At 41.7% G+C, this 25369-nt stretch overlaps 1 protein-coding gene across 1 annotated transcript in view; it reads left to right on the top strand.

Moving 5' to 3' along the window:
* Nucleotides 1-25369, top strand: part of COL8A2 (collagen type VIII alpha 2 chain) — a 218350-nt gene that overhangs the window by 102518 nt on the left and 90463 nt on the right. The window contains exon 2 of the mRNA XM_082246680.1: nucleotides 2207-2270. The gene's annotated coding sequence lies outside the window, so the exon portion shown is untranslated. The remainder of the gene's footprint in view (nucleotides 1-2206; nucleotides 2271-25369) is intronic.

Below are 25369 nucleotides of genomic sequence, written 5' to 3'. Positions count from 1 at the left end.
AAAAAAAAACACATTTCAAAAGTACACGGTATAGGTTTTGGCAAGTGAAGCGTCTTTCCACGAGCCGAGGAGGGGGTGAGAAGCAAAGACCTCGATTTTTTTTCCTGTTAACATGCTGATTGAAATTCCAGAATTTTCCAGTCCTACTTAGTTTTATGTTGTGGTCTCTCCCGGACACATCGGGGACTTTGAACGCATTTCCGTATTTTTTTGCTTTGTCTTTGAGGTCATTCCCAAAACCGATTAACAAAAAGGAGTGTTACGGCATATGAAAACACAATGCGTTCAACTGTGAAATCCAAATGGTATAGAATGTGCAGACAACATTTATTTAAACTTATTCATGTTATTTTGTTTTGCATACACAACATTGTTCAATAAAGAGTTACTATTTTAAAGTGAAAATTCCTAAATGCAGTATTCCTTAGCAACCAAATAAAACCCATCTTAAATGGGACTCACTTAAGAAGAGTGAATTATGCTCAAAGTTACTGCAAATAGGAGTTAGCATTTAAAATAGAAAGTCAACTGAATAAGGCTTACAGTCTGATTAACGCTTATACAATACCATACATATAATCAGGGCTTTTTTTCAGTGGGAACATGAGGGAACGCAGGGAATGCGGGGGGGGGGGGGCAGTTCTGGCCCCTCTAGCACTGCATGTATGTAATGGCAAGGGGTGCTGGGATATGTTGGAGGATCTATTAATGCTAGCTGTTGGGGAATTTATTGTTGCTGGAAGGGGTCAATAGTTGGGGGGTCTGTTGTTGCTGATGGGGGATTTATTGTTGCTAGGGGAATCTACTGTTGTGTAGGGATCTACTGTTAAGTTAGGTGTCTATTGTTGCTGGGGGATCTACTGCTGAAGGAGGAGGTCAATTGTTGTTGGGGGAGGATCTACTGTTGAATGAGGGGTCTATTGTTGCTGGCTGCTGAAGGGTCTATTGATGTTGGCTGCTAGGAGTTGTGAAGGAATGTTGTTGAAGTGAAACTATTGTTTTGGTGGGGGGCATCTATTGTTGCTGGGGGATCTATTACTGGTGGTGGGGTCTGTAATTGCCACCCTGCCCCCTGGAGGCATCTATTTTACTGCTTTTCTTGCTATAATTTACTAATTCGATACAAATTACTTAGCACCAGAAAATGTATTCTGTATTCTCTAAAAGGGGTGGTACTGGGAGATGGCTAGGGGGTGGTACCAATAAATGTGCTCAAAGGTGGATAGGGGGAGGAGACTAGGGGTGACTCGGAAGGGGGGAGTACCTATTCTTTGAGAAAAAAGCTCTAGATAGTATCTTTTTTTCTGTCCGAAAAAGAGGTTGACTATAAAATCTATTCTACAAAGGAATGAGCAACCAATTTGGATCTTTCTTTGCATTTTAATGCCCGGCTCTACACTTTAAAATTAACATTAGGAATCTGGTTGGGTTACAGTAATTATAAACTTATTAGGTTTAATAACTCTCTCCACTGTATATAAGGCTGTACTTTTGTAAAGTTTTTCAAAAGTATTTACTCTATGCTTATGAAACAAGCAGTGGGAACGTAAGCTTGCAATGGGTACCATGGGAATTCTTGACAAAAGTTGGAAAGAGAATGACCTCAGATCTCATCAGTGGCCTATAAAGGTTAAAGCTAGAGCACCTATAAAGCTCCTTTCTGTCTTTTTAACAAGATTGGTACCTCCAATGATTTTCACTGTTTGTGCATATTTGTCTTCTTTTATGTACTAACAATAAATATGTATTATATGTATTATATGTTATATATAATATATGTTATATTATATGTAGTATTAATATGTATTATTTCACCAAAGCTATTTTAGGTTTACAGTGTTTTTGCACGCCACTCAAAGCAGTAGATTTTTCCCATTCATGCCCAACATGCCTCATTCGGCCTATCCATCTTGCACCCACTCTGCTCTGTCTTCCACCACCTGTTTCCTCCTATTTCATCTTCTACCATCTTTGTCAACTACTTTTTCTGCCAGCACTGTATGCTCCAGCTTCCACCCATTCCATCTTCCGCACATGTGGCTTGCTCTATTTTCCACCTGCAGTGGCCTCTCCATCCTAAATCCATTTTTTTCTACTACATCTTCCATGCACTCTGTCCACACTTCCCTCCACCCAGACTACCTTAAATATACATTATCCAATAGTTTGCTATTGTGAATCTCATCGTGTGTGTTTTTTTCAACAGATCTGCATGTCATTTTGGTTGAACCAGAAGAGCACTATATAATAATATACAGTGACAACACCAGGTAAGAATACATCTGTAAAAGTGCACTGTAACGGATCTTTGTACCCCAGCTGGGCACATCCGCCGAATCTGTGTCTCCTGTCCTCCAAACGCACCCACAGCCTGCAGAGAAGACATATCCAGCCCTTAACCCCTCAATCACGAGACAATCCACACAGGTGTTGAGGGTTAACCATGCAGAGCTTAAACTGTTTATTACATTCCAAGACAACAGTTACACACAGCTAAGGGGCACTCCCCTTAGCCCTGCATGGGGGGGGGGGGGATGAGACAAGGACCAACCAACAACCAATGAGAACTGAACATTTGTACATTTGAAACTGCAAGTCTTAATACACACCCCCTGCGGAGAGATGTCTCCAGCCCAGCTCAGGCTATTGTCTGTATCATGAATCCACACACTTAGACACAGAAACAGGAGGGGGGGGGGGATGGGTTGTAACATTACATTACATTAACTCAATGCCATGAGTCAGTTGTTCAGAGGATGAATAAAGGGAAAATAAAATGCAATGTCCCAAACTCATAAGAAAATGACACAAAGGGGTTTACAATCCAGGGACAGGGTGATCCGTCACCCATAGTGACGGCTAGTACCGTCACATCTCTTCCCCCCAAAGGTAGACTAATCCAGGTACTAGACCTCCAACTGGTCTGTGCCTGAATTAGTCGGGTAACAAATCCCAAAGAGTCAATGTCTGTTTGCCTGGATAATTCGTTGGCGTTGCCGTTTTGCTTCCCAGGGCAGTAGTGGATGGTAAAGTCAAAAGGCTGCAGCGCCAAACTCCAGTAGCTTCTGGCCCATAGTCTGTCGGTAGGAGGCTTGCGCACAGTCCCCTCCAAAACACACAGTGACAGTGGGTTCTGTCACATTTCTCCCCTTTTAAAAACAGACTAACGAGGTTCCTGACCCTCAACTGGTCTGAACCTGCGTTAGTCACAAACTTCCACCCCAGGCAACCAGGAAAACTAAAAGAACGACTCTGGCGCTGGGGAGCAAAATTGCACATAGGGTCTCCCATGAATAAAAACAGCCGCTGCAGAGTGGGAACAACTGTCTGCACTCCTCTGATCCGGGGCTGGGTTGCAGATATTGGGGGGAGCTGAATAATCCTCTGCCCTGATGCCAGCGCTTCCGCTGGTAGGGAATGTAGGCTGGCAGGGCTATGAATTTGGGGAGAAAAAGATACTTGCTTTTCTCCTGGTGTAGTTGCCAGCCGTTGAGAAGGTATCTTGCAGAGACTGTCTCCCGGATTCTTCATCTCTGGTTCTGATGCTGGGCAGAGACCATCAGTGCTCTCTCCTGTAGCCAGCGCTTCTGCCGGGGGGATAAACACTGGGGTAGTGTCCAAGTGCTGGGGAAACGGCTCACTGAGGTCATCCCTCGGATTCCCTGGATCTACCTCTGAGGGTGGGCAGAGGCCAGCGGCACTCTGCCCCGTAGCCAGCGCTTCTGCTGGGGGGATAAACATTGGGGTAGTGTCCAAGTGCTGGGGAAACGGCTCACTGCGGTCATCCCTCAGACTCCCTGGATCTGACTCTGTGGGTGGGCAGAGGCCAGCGGCACTCTGCCCCGTAGCCAGCGCTTCTGCTGGGGGGATAACCACTGGGGTAGTGTTCAAGTGCTGGGGAAACGGCTCACTAAGGTCATCCCTCGGACTCCCTGGATCTGACTCTGAGGGTGGGCAGAGGCCAGCGGCACTCTGCCCCGTAGCCAGTGCTTCTGCTGGGGGGATGAACATTGGGGTAGTGTCCAATTGTTGGGGAGGGAGAATTGCTTCCTCTACTCCCGGTGGGGATATCTGCTGTTTGGAAAACAGCTCACGCAGATCCTCTCTCAGACTCTCCGGATCCAACTCTTTTTCTGATGCTGGGCAGATGCCAGGGGCACTCTGCCCTGTAGCCAGCGCTTCTGCTGGGGCACCAGATGAGATACTCTGGACATGCTGCTGATCACCATTTCCCAGCCTTCCAGCGCCTGTCTCAACTCCCCCTTCTAAGACCTTTATGCTATTAGCTTGTCTCGCTGCCTGGGGGACCTCCGGTGCGTTCCGGCATTCTAGCGCTCGCAGGGCCCTCTGTATCATCGCTGCTTCTTCCATTGCAGTTAGTACGGGAAAACGCAGGGTCACCCCTGGCCACATTTGCTTCTCATCTTTGTGACTGTCTGCTATTTCTCTCGGACAGTCCCAGGCAACGGGAGCCATGCCAGGCTGCTGATCACCGTCAAACAGCCGCTTGTAGGCAATCTCGAGCTCCCATTCCTGCTCAACCAGGAACTCTAATTCCTCTAGGTCACATGCCTCGTCGGGGAGGTCCAGCACCTCATCTCGGAAATCCAGAATGTGTTCCAGCCGCCACTCCTCATCGCTCCCAAAGTCTGGGTCTCCGTACATTTTTTGATGGAGCAGCCCCACGCCGCCATAGCCAACACCTTCTGTCGGCCTGCCATCTGCTGTACCTGGCCACAGTTGAGCCGCGAACCACCGGAGGGCTCTGTAGCTGGCGTCCAGCCTAATTTCCTCCTGGACCAATCTTCCGAGCTCCGTCTTCCCCTCCTCTCGCGGTCGTTCCCTCAGGAACACCTCTCGCGCACGGTACTGCTTCCGGTACATCTCTGTGGAGGAGGGAAGGATCTTCCCCTGATGGTGCCGCTCGTGGCTTAGCGCCTCATGCCAGAGTTGCCGGCGGATCACATCCTCCCAGCCGAGCCTGGTGTGCTCTGTCGCTGGTCCCCGATGGTGCTTCCGCATGCCTTGCAGCCTTCTCTCGAACTCCGCTCTCATGCTGGCTGGTCCCCGTATCACTCCTCGGCAGCTGCCCAGATCTTGAATCCTGGTGGTGGTTTGGATGTCCTGGACTGCAGGAGACATCCCACCGCTGCCAACCAATGTAACGGATCTTTGTACCCCAGCTGGGCACATCCGCCGAATCTGTGTCTCCTGTCCTCCAAACGCACCCACAGCCTGCAGAGAAGACATATCCAGCCCTTAACCCCTCAATCACGAGACAATCCACACAGGTGTTGAGGGTTAACCATGCAGAGCTTAAACTGTTTATTACATTCCAAGACAACAGTTACACACAGCTAAGGGGCACTCCCCTTAGCCCTGCATGGGGGGGGGGGGGGATGAGACAAGGACCAACCAACAACCAATGAGAACTGAACATTTGTACATTTGAAACTGCAAGTCTTAATACACACCCCCTGCGGAGAGATGTCTCCAGCCCAGCTCAGGCTATTGTCTGTATCATGAATCCACACACTTAGACACAGAAACAGGAGGGGGGGGGGGATGGGTTGTAACATTACATTACATTAACTCAATGCCATGAGTCAGTTGTTCAGAGGATGCATAAAGGGAAAATAAAATGCAATGTCCCAAACTCATAAGAAAATGACACAAAGGGGTTTACAATCCAGGGACAGGGTGATCCGTCACCCATAGTGACGGCTAGTACCGTCACATCTCTTCCCCCCAAAGGTAGACTAATCCAGGTACTAGACCTCCAACTGGTCTGTGCCTGAATTAGTCGGGTAACAAATCCCAAAGAGTCAATGTCTGTTTGCCTGGATAATTCATTGGCGTTGCCGTTTTGCTTCCCAGGGCAGTAGTGGATGGTAAAGTCAAAAGGCTGCAGCGCCAAACTCCAGTAGCTTCTGGCCCATAGTCTGTCGGTAGGAGGCTTGCGCACAGTCCCCTCCAAAACACACAGTGACAGTGGGTTCTGTCACAGATGGTAAAGTCAAAAGGCTGCAGCGCCAAACTCCAGTAGCTTCTGGCCCATAGTCTGTCGGTAGGAGGCTTGCGCACAGTCCCCTCCAAAACACACAGTGACAGTGGGTTCTGTCACATGCACTTTAGACAAACATATTAATTTGCCATTGATAAAGACAAAAAAAATCACCTCACAGATCTGGTTCCATAGCAGTCTTCTGCAAGTAGTAATTGATTGATAACTCACATGATTCTGATATCAGCATAGTGGCAATGTTTCCTTCATAGCAAAAAAAAGGTCAATTAAAGTATGGTATTTGGTGGTTGGAATTGCTCTTTAAAGTTATTGTGGTACCAAAACACACCAGCCCTGTAAAAGAACATGCTTTGTACTAACCTGTCTAACAGCCTGTGTCTTAAAATGCTACTACTTAGTTGTCCTTGGCCACCATAGGCTTTTTGTATTTCCGGGTGTTTCAATACTTGCTCCTTCTACTGAAAGCAATGGTTTCTTTTGCTGGCTTGTACATCGCCACAGGGTCTATAAGCCTGTGTAAAGTACCATAGTATTTGGCAATGATGTATCTGACCAGTTGAATACTTGCAGCCCTGGAATGCAGTCAGGTGGTGGTGTTTCGAAAACACAAATTTCCAGAAAAGTTAATTGTACCAGCAACAGTAATGCTGAACACCGAGATGCAAAATAATATTCTTCATTTATTAAAATAGCCACCAGGAACAAGTTCTTTTTGGACACGTTTCCCACTAGGCACAGTGCTTGCTTATTTATTTGAGAAAAAGCTGTGCCTAACTTGAAACATGTCAGAACAGAACTTATTCCTACTGGCTATTTTAATAAAAGAAGAATATTAATTTTCATCTCGTTGCGCGGCATTACAGCTGCTGATACAATGGTACAATGAGATGTTATTGTGGAGTGTGAAGCTGGATCTTGCTTGGAGCAGTATGTGAAATATTTGACATTTCCAGAAAGGCTAATATAGAGCACATTTTTTACAGGGCAGCTGCAGTGACAAGGTAGTTTATTTTGTATAGAGTAGTTAGAGACTCTATTGGGTTTTCTTTTATTGCGTTCTACTCCCCCTATCCCTACTGGAGAGATTTCCCCTCACTTCCTGCCAGGAAAGGAGGTATTGAATTATCTCTCCAATGTAAGGCGACCAGATTTTCAAAATGAAATTCGGGAACATTTTTATTTTTTCTTGGTATGGTAAATTATTATATAAGCATATCTTCCTCAAATTATATACGCAGGGTATTTGGTATGTGTCTATGGAATGATTGTATGATATATACCTTATTTCTCACATTTCACCCATGAGATTAAAAAAAAATGATAGTTCTTAGAATTTTTTGGGATATGACTACCAAATGTTAAGATAGGATAGAGAAAAAAGTTTCAATGCATATCTCTTTATACTGCATTTCCTTCTCTCTATATACTGTATCTCTCTTTCTCTATATACTGTATATTCCTCTCTCTGTATACTGTATCTCCCTCTCTATATACTGTGTTTCCCTCTCTCTATATACAGTTTTTCCCCCTCTATATACTGTATTTCCCTCTCTCTATTTACTGTATCTCTCTTTCTATATATACTGTATTTCCCTCTCTATGTATAGCAGGGGTGGGCTGAGCCAGGGGGCAGGGTGACAATTGCCCCCCAGGCCGCCCTAACTTATATTTAAAATGGGTGCTGCCCTCTGACACATTTTTTTTTCTTCTTGTGGACTCAGGGGTTTATGTGGAAGTCAGGCCAGGGGCACGGCCACGGCGGCCGCCAACTAGCTGATGGCGCAGTTGCATTCTGGGAGTTGTAGTCCGTGACCGTGCTCAAGCTCCTGGTGGGTGGAGAACTGAAAGCAGTTCAATGGGGGTTCAATGGGCCACTTGACTGGACTTGCCCCCCCCGGCCTAAGGCTGCCAGCCCTCCCCTGATGTATAGTAGATCTCTTTCTCTCACTTGGGACCCCTTGGGGCTCTTTCTGTACCTCAACAATGTGGTTCTGGCTTTCCGCCGGTCACATGTAGTCTCTCTGCAGGCTGCAGCAAATGGTCGGTCGTGGTGTGGCCCCTGGAGCTCTATCCCTTTAAAGGAGAAGTACAGCCAAAGCCCATTTAGATCAGTGGCACAATTAGTGTTTGGGTCAAGTAAGGGTCAAAGCTCAAAGGTCAGGGTCAGTATATTTTTAAAACTTTTTTAAATTAGTAATCAGTGTCAGTTAGTGTCAGTGTGTAGGTAGGACAAAAAAAAACTCTATTGTTTCTGGGCTGTACTACTGGTACAAACAACAACGAACATACACATATGTGGTATTGCTTTGATCGCCGGGAGCAGGAGAATTTATTTGGGGTTTTTCTTTGGTGGTAGGTTATGATAGTAACAAGAAATACACAGCTACATTTTTAAAAATATTTTTTTTACTATTTTGGGCCAGTTTTTCTTCGATAATAAGAAAAAAATCAGGAGATATCCATTATCATTTACCACCAAATAAAAGCCCAATTTGCCTTAAAAAATATATATATATATATATATAATCCACCTGAATGAACAAAGTAATTGTGATGATATGTACGGTTTTAGTATTACATGTCAAAGTTGCAAAATTGTGCTTAGGCATTTAGATTTATTTTACCCTTAGGCGTGAAGGGGTTAATTTACCCGTATATTGTTGGTCGTTCTCTAACGTCTGTGGGTGCCTCAATGACCCTAGATGACGAACAATGGTAACAGTTATAAATAGGATGTGATTCATGATATAAGGATGTCATTATTAAATGAATATTTGTTGAGCCCCTTAAAGCTATGAGTCTGCCAGTATCTGAATCCAGTCAGTTTTCCATTCCTTAAGACTTGTATGGATTGAGAAGCAGTTCTGACAATAACAAAAGCCCACTCTTGCCATAAGGGATCATGAACAGTTGTGAACATGGGTAAATTCAAGAAAACTCCTCCAATAATTGAACTACCCAAGAGTAGGATTTAATTTGGATTCCTATGCTGGCCATACAAGTAATTATGAATTGATTGAGTATAGATGCAAAAGTTTCAGATGATATTCGGCTTGAAAATTACAGCTTGACTAAATGATATCAAATAAGGGTGAAGGTGGCCCAAGCTGCATTGGGACCACTGCCTCTACAGCCACATAGCAGTCTTCATCTTCAAGAACATTTTGGACTCTATAAGGCTCCTCTGAGGTACACCATGTCAGTGGATCTTTGTTCTTGGATTTATAGGATTTACAGGTAATATATTTTTTGTGTATTCTCAAATGTATAAGTGTTTTTACAGGGATTCCAAATGTGGAGCTCCGTGAATCTATTTTGTGGCTTTGATACACCTTTTCATGACTCTACAGAAATACACAGATTTGACCTTGAATATTTCCAGATTTTTGGGCCTCTGTTCTCTATTTTAAAATTTGGAACTCCATGACACTGTACAAAATGTTTACACACCCCCTAGGACTTTTTTTTTTTTTTAACACATTACAATAAATCATCTTTTCCATTGTTGTTGGTCTTCCTGATTAATCCAAGTTGTTGGTGGTGCTGGTGTTGCTAATTATTATTCACTAAGATGCTAATGATCTTAGCAAAACAAGCTCTTTAATTATATTTCACTTTTTAAAATTCTTCATTGTCTTTTCTCGCCTCCATTCTTTGTCCAAAATGCTGATGGTGTTGCTTAACTGACCAAAAAAAGTCTCAAAACACTATTTTATTTTTATTTAAATACATTTAAGGGTACAAGGGAACTCAACAGGGATGATTTGGTTCTCATAATTTCACATGAAAAAAAAAAACACATTTTACCTTATAAAAACCCTAAAAAATGATTAATTTAAAGTGGCACACAAATAATGGGTGTGGATCAGGATATCTGACATAGCAGATTTTTAAAAAATATTTACTTATCTCTTTACTTATAAATATATATATATATAAATATATATATATATATATATATATACATATATATATATACACATATATTTTGGATTACAAAAATGCAGTATAATATTGTATTTTCTATTTGATATACTGTAGGTTTACAAATTTCAAAAATGGGCAGATATTTAACAGTGTAGATAATATATTTGCACATATTTTTTTCTTATTGGTGACACCTCAAAGGACGCCTGTGGCTCCTAATCAACACCCCCTAAATACTTATGCTAGCTGCCCAACTGTCATAATCACTATTGTTAGCAACTCTATTTCCCTTCACTTTTGTTACTAATTATCACCTTTACTACTTTCTATTAAATTACCTTAATTGCCAGAATTCCTCCGTTCCACCACACCCAGATATATACTGTAAATAAGGCTGCAGGGGCATTCCAATCCATAGACCATATATGTAGAGGCACATGATATGAAGTCCTTAACCACTTTACCACCGGAGGATTTTGCTGTCTTCCGTCCAGGCCACTTTTTGCGATTCGGCGCTGTGCAACTTTAACTGACAATTGCGCGGTCGTGCGACGCCGTACCCAAACGAAATTTACGTCCTTTTTTTCCCACAAACAGAGCTTTCTTTTGGTGGTATTTGATCACCTGTGCGATTTTTACTTACGCTATAAACAAAAAAAGAGCGTTTATTTTGAAAAAATAACAATATTTTTAACATTTTTTTATATGAAATTCCCCCCAAAAAAAATGTAAAAAACAATTTTTTAAAAAAATTTTGGCCAATTTGTTTTCTGCTACCTATGTTTGGTAAAAAAATCACAATAAGCGTATTTTGATTGGTTTGCGCAAAAGTTATTGCGTTTACTAACAAAGGGAAAGATTTCTGTCATTTTTGGTGTTTTTTTTTTTAACGCGTAATGGCGGCGATCTGCGATTTTTTTTTGCAGGACTGCGACATTGCGGCGGACAGATCGGACCCTTGACTGACATTTTTGACACTTTTGGGGGTACCAGTGACATTACTGCAGTAATCAGTGCTATATATATGCACTGTTACTGTAAAAATGACACTGGCAGGGAAGGGGTTAATTTTATTGGAGAGGGAGGGGTTAATGTATGCCTGGTGCTTACTGACGTGTGGGGGGGGGGGGGAGGGGACTGAGTGAGTCATGGACAGATCGGATGTCCAGCTATGCTGAACAGTCCGATCTGTCACTCCCTGTCACTATGGAGATCCGCCCGCTTGTGTTTACACAGGCGGGCGGATCTCCACACTAGATCCCCGACGATCGGGGGAAGAGCGGCGGCGATCGCCGCTGCTCCTCCCCTGGCCCGACTCCCGCTGTGACTGAAAACAGCGGGAGCGAGCCTCCGGCGGCGCGCAAGCGCCGCCCAGAAGGGGGAGTGTCTGACGACGTAGTACTACGTCGTCAGACGATAACGAGCCACTCTGCCGCAGTAATATTACTGTGGGCGGTGGTAAAGTGGTTAATCTCAAAACTTCTACCATTGCCACTGAACTGAAAGAGGTCATAGCCCTTAAATGTGTATTTACCTGCTGACATGCCTCTCACAGTATGGTCCAACTGTTGCGGATTATACCCTTTTTCCACAAATCGATCCTTAATCACCTGGGATTGGGATATAAAATCCTGATCGGTTGTGCAATTCCTTCAAATCCGCAACAGTTGCCCTTTAGGGATATTCTTAAGCCACTGTGGGTGGTGACCACTATGTATTGGTAAATATCCATTGCGGTCTGTTGGCTTAAAATAAGCATTTGTCACAAGTTGATGATTCTGCAAGCTCACACTTACATCCAAATAATTGACTAGATCGCTACTCCAATTAAACTCCAACCTGATATTTTTAGTATTGTGGTTCAATTAGTTAGCAAAATCAATTAGAGATGATTCTGATCCTGCCCAGATGAAGAATAAATCATCTAAGTACCTTTTATATGTGAGTAGCTTCTCGCTCTGTCTAGCAGATATACATCTATCCTCCCATTCACCCATGAAGAGGTTTGCCAGGCTGGGCGCCCATCGCGAAACCCCTCTTCTGGGTGTAGAATCCACCCCATACCAAAAGCAATTATGGGAAAGACAGAAGTCCAGTGCCATTCCCAAAAACCTCATCTGATCATGAGGGAGATCCGACCTTTGACTTAACGCCCAGTTCAAGGCCAATAGAGCGTCACGGTGTTGGATTATTTTATATAAGGATGCTACATCTGCGGTAACAAGGAAAATATCTGGTACATCAGGTAGTGTCACCCCCTTTAAGAATTAATAGGAAATCTTTAGTGTACTTTAAATAGGCTCTAGTACATATTACAATTTCTTGTAAGAATCTGTCTAGATATTCTCCTACGCGGGCTGTGACAGAACCTATGCCATTTACTATGGGCCAACAGGTGGATTTAACTGATCCTTATGTATTTTAGGTAAAGTGTATATGGTAGGTGTCTTATTAAAACTGGGCATCAAATACCTTTTCTCCTTTTTGGTTAAAATCCTTGTATCATATCCAAATTCCACCAGAGTATTTAGATCCCTCCTATACACTTGGGTTGGATCCCTCTCCAATAATCCATAGGTTTCAGTATCATTTAACATATTCGATAGCTGGGTATCATAAAAGGTTTTGTCCAAAATGACTACCCCACCTCCCTTATTCACTGGCCTTATAATACCTCTTTCTGCTTTTCTAAAGCCTCGATTCCTTCCCATTTGTATCTGGGGTTAACCTCCCTCCTAGGCTTTACTTTTATAAGGTCTTTAATCACTAATTGCTTGAACACTTCTACATGTTGATTGGATGGTTGAGGGGGGTTGAATAGTGAGTTATTTTTTAGCCCACTATTTACTCCTATTCTCTGCATCTGACTTAAATTAGGATTCTTGCTAATGTTTACATTTGTATTCAAGAAATATCTTTTCATATTTATCTTTCTTATATCCTTCTGTATATCCATATAAACATTAAACTTATTGACCGTTTTTTTATCCCACATTTTAGTCCTGCATTTAAGATATTGACTTCCTTCTTATTTAAATCCACATCTGCCAAGTTGTACATACCTTTTAATTAATTTCCCACCTTCTTTTTTTGGACCCTTCTTCCTGCACAGCATCCCCTCGATGTTGCTCTGAAGGGGGCTATTGTCTCTCCTGAGGTTTGCTCCAATGAGAATACATCTCCTCCATTTGTCCTTTCAATACTGGTCGGGTACCCCCCCGTTCTGCCCCTCCATGGTCTGCTTCCTCTTCCCTGCCCACGTCCCCTCTTCCTAAAAAAGGACGAACTGGGGTGTAGCTGGAATCCTCGCACTCCTCTAGAGGCTCATATCTGTTGGACTTAGGTATCCTACCAGGGGTTTGATAATGCATCGTATCCTGCCTTCTATTATCATTAGGCTCTTGGTACTGTGGATGCCTTTGGTATTGGTATGGGCTTCCTATGGGATAGGGTCCTTGGGCTTCTTCCCTTTTTATCCTTACTTGTTGCCACTGATTGTTCTTTGGACCCCTTGGTTGTTTCCCATTAACTACTACTTCACCCCTTTTTTCCAAACCTCTTCCTCTTCAAGACCATGGTTACTATATTCCTGTTGTAGTCTTTAGGGATGATCGAACGGTTCGGGTTGACAATCGGTTCGGCCCGAACATTGGGTGTTCGAGTTTCGGCCGAATTTAGAACTTTTTGCCCAAAAAGTTCGGAATTCGGCAACCAGAACCGACCAAAATGCAATGGTTCAGGAAATGGGCTTTAAAAGCCCGTGATTGGACCAGAACCATTAGCAAAAGCCAATTAAGGGGGCAGGAGAATGCTAGGAATGTGATTGGCGTGACTAGGGGGTCCCTAGACCAATTATTAGTGAATATGCCCCCCCAGTATATAAGATAGCCCCCGCCAAATTCCTAGCATTGTTACAGGACATGGAAGAGAGTGGAAGCAGTTCTGTTAATTTTACTTTAAAAGTGTCATTTAGCATTTATTAGTGTGAGGAAAGGGATATCTAGTGTAGTTTGAGTGCTCCTTTACATTTTAGTTAGCTTCAAAAATTTAGTTTCTGTAGGGAAAGTGTGAAGTGTCAGGGTGACCGTAATGTAGTGTAGGGTGAACTGACAGTGACTGCTATGGCAGGGTGACCAAACCCTTCCATAGCAGGGTGACCGCAATAGAGAAAAGCTAGTTTCTCTCAAGTCACTTTCGCTTCAGGGATATGGCTTCTCACCAGTCAGCATTCTTTATGCTGCAGGCGTTGCTAGTGCTTTTTTGAGGACATGTTTGGAGTCAGACATGACATCTGTATATATGTGTATCATGTGTATAGGGGGTATATATACACACCCATGTCTGTATATATACACCTAGACATATATAGGTGTGAAAGGAGCAGAAAAAACTACTTGCGCTAATGAAATAATTACCACCAATATATTTCTGCTCCTATCACACCTATATATGTGTAGGTGTGTTTATACATATAAGTATGTGTGTATATACACCATTATACACAAGTTCAGATGTTTTGCCTGCCTCCAAAGAACCCAAAAAAATGCCCAAAAAAACGCTAGCTTCAAAAAAAAAACGCCCAGGTGTGTTGTTGCAGGCATTTTTTTGGGGGTTTTTGGAGGCAAGCTAAACATCTGAACTTGTGTATACGGGTATATATACCACTATACACAAGTTCTGATGTTTTGCCTGCCTCTAAAGAACCCAAAAAAATGCCCAAAAAAACGCCTGCTACTAAACCGGCAAGGTGTGAAAGGAGAGAAGCCATATTCCAGATCTATAATTGCACTAATACAAATTATCCTTTTTTTTATGGTTCTGGACATGCTACAGAGCTGAAACTTCACAGGTACACTTTTTAGACCCCCCAGACACAAAAGTTCTTAAAATTGTTTTTTTTGATAGAGAGCCAATTATTGAAAAACAAAAAAAATTAAAAAAAATAAAAAATACAGCTACAGAGCTGAAACTTCACAGGTACACGTTTTAGACCCCCCCCCCCCCCAGATACTAAAAAATGACAATTTTTAAGAACTTTTTTTGTGTGATTAATAGTCCCTGGGGCATGACCCAGAACCCTAGGCACTTTTTAGGGGCATTTATTGGGTTTTAGGGCTTTAAAATTGTGTTTTTTGAATACCGAAGTTCGGGTCCATTGATTTCAATGGGGTTCTGAAATCCGGGCCGAACTTTCGGGTAGTTCGGATGTTCTGGCCGAACCGAACTTTTCAAAAGTTCGATCATCCCTAGTAGTCTTCCATTAGGGGCAAAATTGGGGATTTGCCACAGGTATATCTAATTTTTCCTGAAGTCCCCTACATCTCTGTGGAACTTCTTCACTTTCTTTTTAGTTTATCCCTGTCTATTTTTTCCAATTTTTTCTTAGTATCTATATTGAACTTCAATACTTGTAAATCTTTATGAGGTTCTATCTGTATTTGTAAATCCTCTATCTTCTTTTCCAACATTTAAATTTTTTTCTTTTTCCTTTTAAGGACCAATTCTTGCAATTTAAAACCTATACTATTAAAAAAATCCAACCATTTAGTGGTGGATATAGTTAATCATTAAGCCCATCCTGAGGGGTCACCTCCCACCGCAAACTCCTCATGATTATCCTATCTTTGAGATATTGCTTAAAAGTGTATATATCCCACCATGTACAAATATACATACCAAGGTGCATGTAATCTATGGTCTGGTGAGTGTCCATTACCTTAACCACTTGCCGACTGCCGTACGACTATTTACTGCAGCGGTCAGCCGCTCCTGGGCAAACCGACGTAGGGCTACGTTGCTCGCCCAGGAGCCTGTAGGGGGCGAGCGCACACCACCAGAGGCGCGCTCCCACCACCGCTCGTTCCCAGTGATCCCCGCGCGTGTGACCGCCGGTCACTCGCGATCTCCCGCAGGAGAGGGAGAAAGCCGTCTGTCATTCTCCCTGATGTAAGTGCAGAGACTATACGATCCTGCTATGTAGGATCGTATGTTTCGGTGGTTACATCACAAGCCACGCCCCCCACAGTTAGAATCGCGCCCCTAGGGATACATTTAACCCACTGAGCACCAATAAAGTTAACCCCTTCCCTGCCAGTGTCATTTTTACAGTAACAGTGCATATTTATAGCACTGATTACTGTAGTAATGTCACTGGTACTCCCAAAAGTGTCAAAAATGTCAGTCAGGGGTCCGATCTGTCCGCCGCAATGTCACCGCCCCGCAAAAAAAATTGCAGATCACCGCCATTACTAGTTTAAAAAAAAAACAATAAAAATTACATAAATCTTTCCCGTAGTTAGTAAACGCAATAACTTTTGCACAAACCAATCCAAAAACGCTTATTGTTATTTTTTGTAACAAAAATATGTAGCAAAAAACAAATTGGCCTACAATGTTAAAAAATTTTGATTTTTACATTTTTTTGAGAATTTATATATAAAAAAATGTGAAAAATATTGTTATTTTTTCAAAATTGTTGCTCTTTTTTTGTTTATAGCGCAAAAAATAAAAGTCGCACAGGTGATCAAATACCACCAAAAGAAAGCTCTGTTTGTGGGAAAAAAAGGACGTCAATTTAATTTGGGTACAGCGTCGCATGACCGCGCAATTGTCCGTTAAATTCACGCAGTGCTAAGTTGAAAAAAGGGCCCTGGTCTTTGAGCAGCCAAATCCTCCGGGGCTTAAGTGGTTAAAAAAAATAACAAACATGTCGTACTTTTTTTGGGTGAAAATTTCTGATTGTTGAATGTTAGCGCCGAATCGCAAAGAGGGAGCACAAACGGCGTGGTGAAGGAGCACATTATCAAAGTTTCTAAGAACTTAAACACCTCTGAAGAGCGCCTGTTGTGTGGACTCTATGGACTGCTAGTTATTGCAATCAGAGTTATTTTGATAAAACAAGAACGGTTTATAAAGATAATATATCAGCGCTGCTAATGTTATTGTTCTCATGTTGGCAGAGGCACATTGGGTAAAATAACATCAATATTATATGGTAATCAATGATTTATAGCAGCAGCTACTTATTAAAACTTATGGAAAACCATTAATTTTTTTGGGTGAGTTTTTTAAAATCCCCTTAACCAGAGCGCTGGGTGAGTGATTGCAGATGACCTCACATTAGCAACCACTATTGTTTGTATTAATTCACTACATTATATTCAAAATTCCTTTTTTTTCCTCTAGTCTTGCAAATATATTGCAAAAAATATATATATACTTTCTAAGCACTTGACACTTTAGCTCAGAATCTTCCTATTTCCCTTGTGGTTTCAGAAAGACTAAACTAAACTATCTTTAGCAATTTCACAGTTTAAAAAATAAAGACATTATTTTTAAGGCGGAACTCTACACCTTCATTAAAACATTATTTTACACTTAACTTCTCCTTTAAATTGCAATTTCACTTTTCTTAAGATTAAAATCTATCGGATCAGTTTCCCCAGTAGAGGAATTTCTGTACCATTAAATGCATGTAATTTAGTAGTGATGTCATTTTTCACACATATAATTCCAATTAAACAGTGCCTTTGGCATGGGCTTAATAATATATGCCCAACACATTCCATAAACTTACCAATAGTTGTTGAAAACCTCTCAACAATCAGACAAAATGAAAAACCAGACAAATTATAACATGTAATAAAACCATACTGTAAATCTATAAATATATATATATATATATATATATATATATATATATATATATATATAAAACATTTCCCTATTATACAAACCTGTTTTAAATCCATGAGCTCAGCTATGTAAACCAATTCATTTCCAAGCAGCTTGTCCGAAAACAAAATCTATTTCTAATAACAACAGCATATCGAAACATGGGTGTCCCTCCTCAAGGCAATTACGGGGCATCTCTAAAGAAAAATGGCAACTTCCATTTTTTTTTTCTATTAAGATTAAGAGATGCTGCCCTGCTTTGCAAACATTTCCTGTCTGTTGTAAACTCTCCAGGAGCTGTTCAACCATATTTGTCAAATCTATTCTCGGAGGCAGGGATTTAATGGACACACCTAAACTCCACATCTTCTTGTACATGTAAGTAACCCGAAACCACAAAAATTTGGGGTTCAGGATGTGTCATTCTGTCAAGGAACTGTCACTAACTGTTCCATGATACTCCAGAGCACTGACATTTGGGGACAACATTCTCCTTAAAGAAAGATAAAAAATACCCATTATCTTAAACAGCTTCTGGCATTCTCAGTTGAAGAGGGAAATACACAGTATTCCCCAAATCACCGCAATCTAAATTTAATGAGGGGGTTACAGTAATCCCCATCATTGGTGTACTAGCATTGGGCACATTTGTAAATGGATTGAGGGCATCTAATATCAAAGTATTCTGCACACTGGGCAAGGATTTCCAAATTTCATTCATTATTATATCTTTACTATGAGCTGTTAGCTTTTTATTTTCTCTCTTATAGTAAATTAATTTTAACTAACAATTTAAAGCTAGTTTTTATTGAAAAAAAAAAAAAAACTCTCTTTATGCATCCTGTAAGCACAAAAAACAAATTATGCGAGCAGACCTATGTATCTTTGAGAGTGCAAATAGTCAATGCACAGGAAAACTGGCACTGAAATAGCACCGTCAAAAACTTTTCAACTACAGCTTAAAGCTGCAAATTGCACACCGAAAAATACTCCTGTTCTGACTCCTTGAGACCATCACCATGCCTCTTTACCCTTAGGGCAGTCATCAAGAGACACATTAATAAATCTACTTACCAATTACTATTTGTAAGCGTAATAAGCACTCATAACTTTAAGGGTAAATAGCAAATGTACGTACAGAAGCACTTACCACTCACGTTATCTGGGTGTGTGGAAGGGAGATTCGTAACCTACCGTACTTTTGTCCCTATTCCTGTCTAAATGTCCCTACCTGTTCCTACCTGGCCAGGCTTTTTAATATCCCCAGGAGCTCTATGCCTCCAGTGGCTCCCAGCAATATTGCAAGTATGTCTCCTAGTGCTACCTCAGCGCACAAGGAGAACGTGGGCAACCCAGGTGCAATTTAGTAGTTAAACAATTTAGCCACCTTGGGCGGCCACGCCCCACCCCAAAGTACTAAACTAAAATACTAAACTAAAATTACAGACCATATGCGACAATATATATCTGAGCAATCGGAGAAGACATATGCAATGAAGCAACTGCCATCCGGTTCTCTTCTATTAACACTCAACCTACTAACCCACTGTGAGTCCGTTATATGAAGGCAACCAATAAGGTGGTCCTACCTAACCCAAACTTCTGACACCACAAACTCTTAACAACTCCTTTTCCCTACACTTCTGTTACTAATTATCACCTTTACTACTATCTATTAAATTACCTTAATTGCCGTAATTCCTCCGTTCCACCACAAACAGATATATTTAAGGCCTTGGAAGCAACGCTCTCAAACCCAAACACCGTGTGTCATAAAAGTGTTACTTGTTTATTTCCGGGGATTATAGAATATTATTTAGTATACAGAACAGTATATAGCTGGGCCTGCCCACTCATGGTTTACCTCCAATCATGGCCAGGCTAAATACCTCTCTCATGTATAGACATTTTATTCATAACATATCTTGCCTGACAATGTACAGACAGTATTTTACCAGTAAACAGGTTATTACATCACTTTGTCCCAAACTCTAGCTTCCGAATAGCCCAAGACTGCAAAAAGACTTTCTATTTTCCATATAAATCTTTACTTCCTATTTTCTGACTCTACAAGAAAAAATATAGTTAAGGGGATACTCTAGCCATATGTTTCAATAAAAGCACAAAGCAGTGTAAATATTAGGATCCCCACAACTATGTCACAGTATTTGCTACTTTACATGCTCTATAAGGATCAGAAGATGGTATGGGCTACCCACAGACATTGAATGGTGGCTGAATTTGCAGGCATATCCACAAACATACAGTATCTCACAAAAGTGTGTAGACCCCTCACATTTTTGTAAATATTTTATTATATCTTTTCATGTGACAACACTGAAAAAATGACACTTTGCTACAATGTAAAGTAGTGAGTGTACAGCTTGTATAACAGTGTAAATTTCCTGTTCCCTCAAAATAACTCAACACACAACCATTAATGTCTAAACCACTGGCAACAAAAGTGAGTACACCCCTGAGTGAAAATGTCCAAATTGGGCCCAAAGTGTCAATATTTTGTGTGGCCACCATTATTTTCCAGCACTGCCTTAACCTTCTTGGGCGTGGAGTTCACCAGAGCTTCCCAGGTTTCCATTGAAGTCCTCTTCCACTCCTCCATGACAACATCACGAAGCTGGTGGATGCTAGAGACCTTGCGCTCCTCCACCTTCCGTTTCAGGATTCTCCACAGATGCGCAATAGGGTTTACAAACTCAGAAGATGCTCACACTATTAACAGATCTATAAATAATAAGAAAAAAAACTGCTTCCGAGTCACCCCTGCAGTAGGTAAAAACCAACCGCTGACCGTTGACGGGCTTACTTACTTACTAAAAGGAACTCTCAACAGAAGTCAACTGAGGACATCGGGTATACTGGTGCAGTAGAAAAACTTTATTAGTAGGCGAAAAAATCATTGATTCCTAGATGAAACAATTACACTCCTTGTATAAAAACGTACACAATTAAAATCAATATCATAAGTCACAGGTGAATCTGCATATAACAAACTCTACAAGAAACTATACTGTACTTATTGGGTATCATCACCTATGGAGACAAACATACTATACCTAGCTAATTATCTGTTTGTCTCCATAGGTGGTGACACTCACACCACCATCTTTTATAGACATACCTATGATCAAACATTAATTGGTCCAATCAGGTAGAGTATGTCTGTCCTACTGCAAAGAGGAAGAAAGAACTATCTGCAAAATAGGAGTACTGTCGTGCAGAGATAGATGTGTGATAACCCTGCACGTCATACATATTTGTAAGTTTGTAAAGGCTGTTTATAGGAAAACTGCAGGTTGGTCTCAACACTTATAATTGACCCAAGCAAATGCAAGATCATCTTTTCAATGCTGCAGCGAGTTCTTATATGATCCAAACACAACAGCTGCTTTGAAGTAGATTAGAAACAGATTAGAGAGAGATGTGACTAGAAATTCATCTTGTGATTTGGGTAATTAGCATACAGTGCTGAATGGGTATTTTGGAAAATAGAATAAAAACATTATTGCATCTTTAAGGGAACTTAAAGCACGTGTTTAAAAATAATTCATAAATATACCATTTTTATATGGGTACCACTTTCAAAGTAAAGATGAATTTCAGGTTTGGATATTTTATACATAGTTACTATGACGTACCGGGTGCTGGGGGCCAATGGAGAGAGGGCTTCTCTTGCGGCTAAGTTCCGGACTTCCCTGGAGGTGAGACAGGAGGAGTTGGGCACAAAGTAGCACAGTTCGCCTGTGGAGTTGTTTGCAGCCGAGGACTCAGGGATACTGCTAATGTATTGAGCAGAGGCTGCAGGCAGATGGAACCTGCGAGGTGTGATAGGTCTGTAGAATCGCTGTGTCAGAAAGATAGTTGGTAAAAGGCCAGGATTAGGAACCAGGTGGGTAACAGAGCCAACAAAGTCAGGTGAGAAGCCAGGGTCAAACACAAGAAGCAGGCAGAGGGTATCTGTAAAACAAGCCAGGGTCGAGGACTGGAGCAGGCAGGAGACAGGTCAGGAATAAGCCTGGTCAAAAACTAAGGATTACAGGAGCAAGGAATCACAGGAACACAGGTAACAAGCTGAAGATCAATCAGCAATTTCAACCACTGACAGGCTTCCTTATAAAGGTCCATGTGAATTGCTGGTGGAGATGCTGGGTCTAGAGTTCTTCTCCAACCATTGATACCCTGACAGATGCTGGATCCTAGAGTTGTTTCCCTGCCGTTGGTGCCCTGACAGTTACATTGGTCCAGCATGACATCCCCATACCATCTCTCCACCTTGTCCAACCAGAGAACACTTTGCATGCATTCTCTGAATGATGCCCGTGTTAATCGGCTGACCTTCTGTGACCCAGAAGTAAGTGGAGATTCACTGGAGTAGCGGTGTCTTCTTCAGTGATTTCCAGTGGAATCGGCCAGGTTTGGTGTGTACAAAGTAACAATGGTTCAAGCTGGGAGCAATGTAACTATGTATAAAATATCCATATCTGAAATTATTTTTTGAAGGAAAACCTTAATACTAGTTGCCTGAGTTATGGCTAAGTACAAGAGTTCTAACTTCACTGGCTACATGCCCATTCCAGGTATGTGAGCCAGAAAGTACTGCAGCAAGAGACAGGGAACTAGCATTGTCACAAAGCCAGCAATTGCAACCTCCATGTTTCTCCTAGTACAGGTTTAATTTTAGATTAAGACTTTTCGATTTTTTGGAGCACTTGGAACAGCGATTTTTGATTTCTCTTGAAATCCACTTTCTAGGGTGAGTATTCACTTTGTGAATATTCACACTGCCATGTTTCACATGCACTAAATGTGCAAGAATAGAGCATGCTGCACAGCTTCTCCATATTCTGTCTACTCCAGTTTTAGTAAATTTGCCTCTATGCCTTCAATTTTAGCTCTACTGAGGAGTAATAAAAGCCAGAGAATTATCAGCAACCAATATTTCTTGGTGCATCAGATGCCTCAACCGTGTACAACATCAGTGAAATATCAGGTTTTGTGAGCCAAGGGGAAACTTCTACCTTAAGGACGTTACATGGTTATATAGTTAATCTGGTTGAAAAAAGACACTAGTCGATCCAGTTCAACCAACATAAAAAAAAAAAATCTTAAAAACACACAAATAGAAAACCTCTATATACACTATACTATACCCACAATTGATCCAGGAAAGCAAAAAAAAAACAATAATGAATAAAGCATGATCCAATTTGCTCCAGAGGGGGAAAAAATACTTCCTAAACTCCCAAGAGGCATATTCCCTGGATCACCTTTACCCATAGATGTTAGTATCCAGTTTTATCCATTTGCCGACCACCCTATAGCAGTCTTACTTACGTATATATATATATATATATATAATCCTGCACTTCCGGATAGCCGGTAGGTCACAGTGGGAGCTCATCAGCAGGTCCTGTTGATTCGATGTTCTCCTGCACCCGCTGATCATTTGGTACACAGGGATAACTGTGATCTGCCTATTTAAATAATCCAGATCGCCATTCTATCAGTAGGGAAGGCATTGATCCTGTGTTCCTGCAAGAAACATAAATCAATGCCTTCCCCTAAGAAAAGCACCTCCCCCACAGTAAGAAAAAACTGGCTATGCACACAGTTAACCCTTTGATCACCCTTGTCACCAGCCAGTGTCACTATATTAGTGTACCTGGTCTCCAAAAAGTGTCAAAAGTATCAGTTAGTGTCCCAACTGTTGCCACAATATTGCAGTCCCGCTATAAGTCGCTGATCGCTGCCATTACTAGTAAAATAAAAAATAAAAAACAAATTAAAAAAAATATGCAAAAGTTTGTAGATGCTATAATGTTTGCGCAAACCAATAAATATACTCTTAATGTGATTTTTTTCATTTTTTTATTGGCTGTGTTTTATAGCAAAAAGTTAAAAATATGGGGGTTTTTTTCAAAATTGTTGGTCATTTTTGTTTATAGCGCAAAGAAATTAAAAACACAGAGGTGATCAAATGGCACCAAAAGAAAGCTTAAATTGTGGGGAAAAAAAGGACATCAATTTTTTTTGGGTACAGCGTTGCACGCCCGCGCAATTGTCAGTTAAAGTAACGCAGTGCCGAATCGCAAAAAATGGCCTGGTCATCGAGAGGGATTAAATCTTCCAGAGGGCAAGTGGGTATAATGTGCCTTATGGAAAGAATCCAGACCTTTTTTAAAACAATCTGAGTTGGCGAGAACCAGCTCTTGAGGGAGTCTACTCCACATTTCCACAGCTCTTACTGTGAAGAAGCCTTTCCGCATTTGAAGGCTAAATCTCTTTTCCCCCAGACATAAAGAGTGCCCCCTTGTCCTCAGTGATGACCTTAAGGTGAATAACCATTCACAATATGGAACACTTACACTATGTATTTAAACATGTTGATCATATCCTCCCTAATTTCCTTTCTCTTTCTTGCTGGTATGCTTAGGTTCCACCTGCCAATTAACTACTGTATCCCTGGGAATGTTTTCCTGATTATAATGTTTACTATAATTTAATTCTGTGCCATCTCCCTCATCTCAACTCCCCTTATACATGCTCCCCCAATATACTACACCTTCGAATGTACACTATGTTCTGATCTCTATATGCTGTCACTCATCCCCTCTGTGTCTGCGTTCACCTATGTAACATGTTCTGTGCCAGTAAATAGGCTGATAATTGTTTTAGTGAATGCTGATGAATAGTAATTCATGGCTAGATGATAGAAGCCATGCACACTCTGTATATAAATGTGTGATTATATGAGGAGTTATACAACTATAATGCACAGTCAATGGCATACCTATATGCTGCATTTGTCCATCAGTAGGTTGACTACACTGCTATATGTATGATTTCACCTCTTGGTGCCGATGGCACCTAAAAATGTGGCCACTCGGCGGGTGGGCCTTGGCGGTGAGTGGCCGCATATTTGTGTGCCACACTGCAAACACAGCTGTGCCAAGAGTGAGCACCCTGCGCTCTCCTGGTGTTCTGCCGAAAACTCCAACTTGCCGAGAACCCCAACCACTTCACTTTCGTTCACTGTACACCAGAAGTAATTGGTGATTTCAACCACTTGGTGTTTTCACAGAACACCGGCAGCCCATACACTCCGGTACACACTATAATGAGTGGACATTGTTAGTCCACCCATTAGTTGTCGCCACCTTGGAGGCAGCCATGTTGTTGGTTACTAGCGGGCGGACTAAGAATGTCCACTGTACCGGAGTGTATAGGCTGCCCCCTATTCTGTGAAAACACCAAATGTGTGGAAATCTCCAATTATTCCTGGTGTAGAGTCACCGGAAGTGACGTGGTTGGAGTTCTCGGGAAGTTAGAGTTTTCGTCAGAACACCGGCACAGTTACTGGCGGCTAAGAAAAAGCTCCCAATCACTGCTTGCGATCAGGAGCTTTCTGATCATGTGACTACTATGGCAGCTAATCACAGCAGTCACATGATCATAAACCCCACCTCCCAGCATCTGAAGCCCCTTAACAGGCCGTGAGGCGCTGGTGCCAAGGGATTAATTATATTTTAAAGTGTGTCCAAGTTCATGGGTTTTTTTTTTTTTATACTTTTGAATAGAGTGAGGAAGGGTTCGAATTTTTCATTTTTGTTTCTGTCCCTGCTAGGGAGATTCACCCTAATATTCCTGGTGACCATTGTCAGTGAAGGGTCATCTAAAACTGGAAAGTTGTCACTGGAACAGAAGGGGAGGGGAAATCTTCCAACA

The sequence above is a fragment of the Pelophylax lessonae genome, assembly GCF_965119305.1.
Source record: "Pelophylax lessonae genome assembly, chromosome: 2".
Classification (NCBI taxonomy): domain Eukaryota; kingdom Metazoa; phylum Chordata; class Amphibia; order Anura; family Ranidae; genus Pelophylax; species Pelophylax lessonae.
The sequence above is the reverse complement of the archived record's forward strand: the minus strand, read 5'-3'. Positions and strand labels throughout refer to the sequence as shown.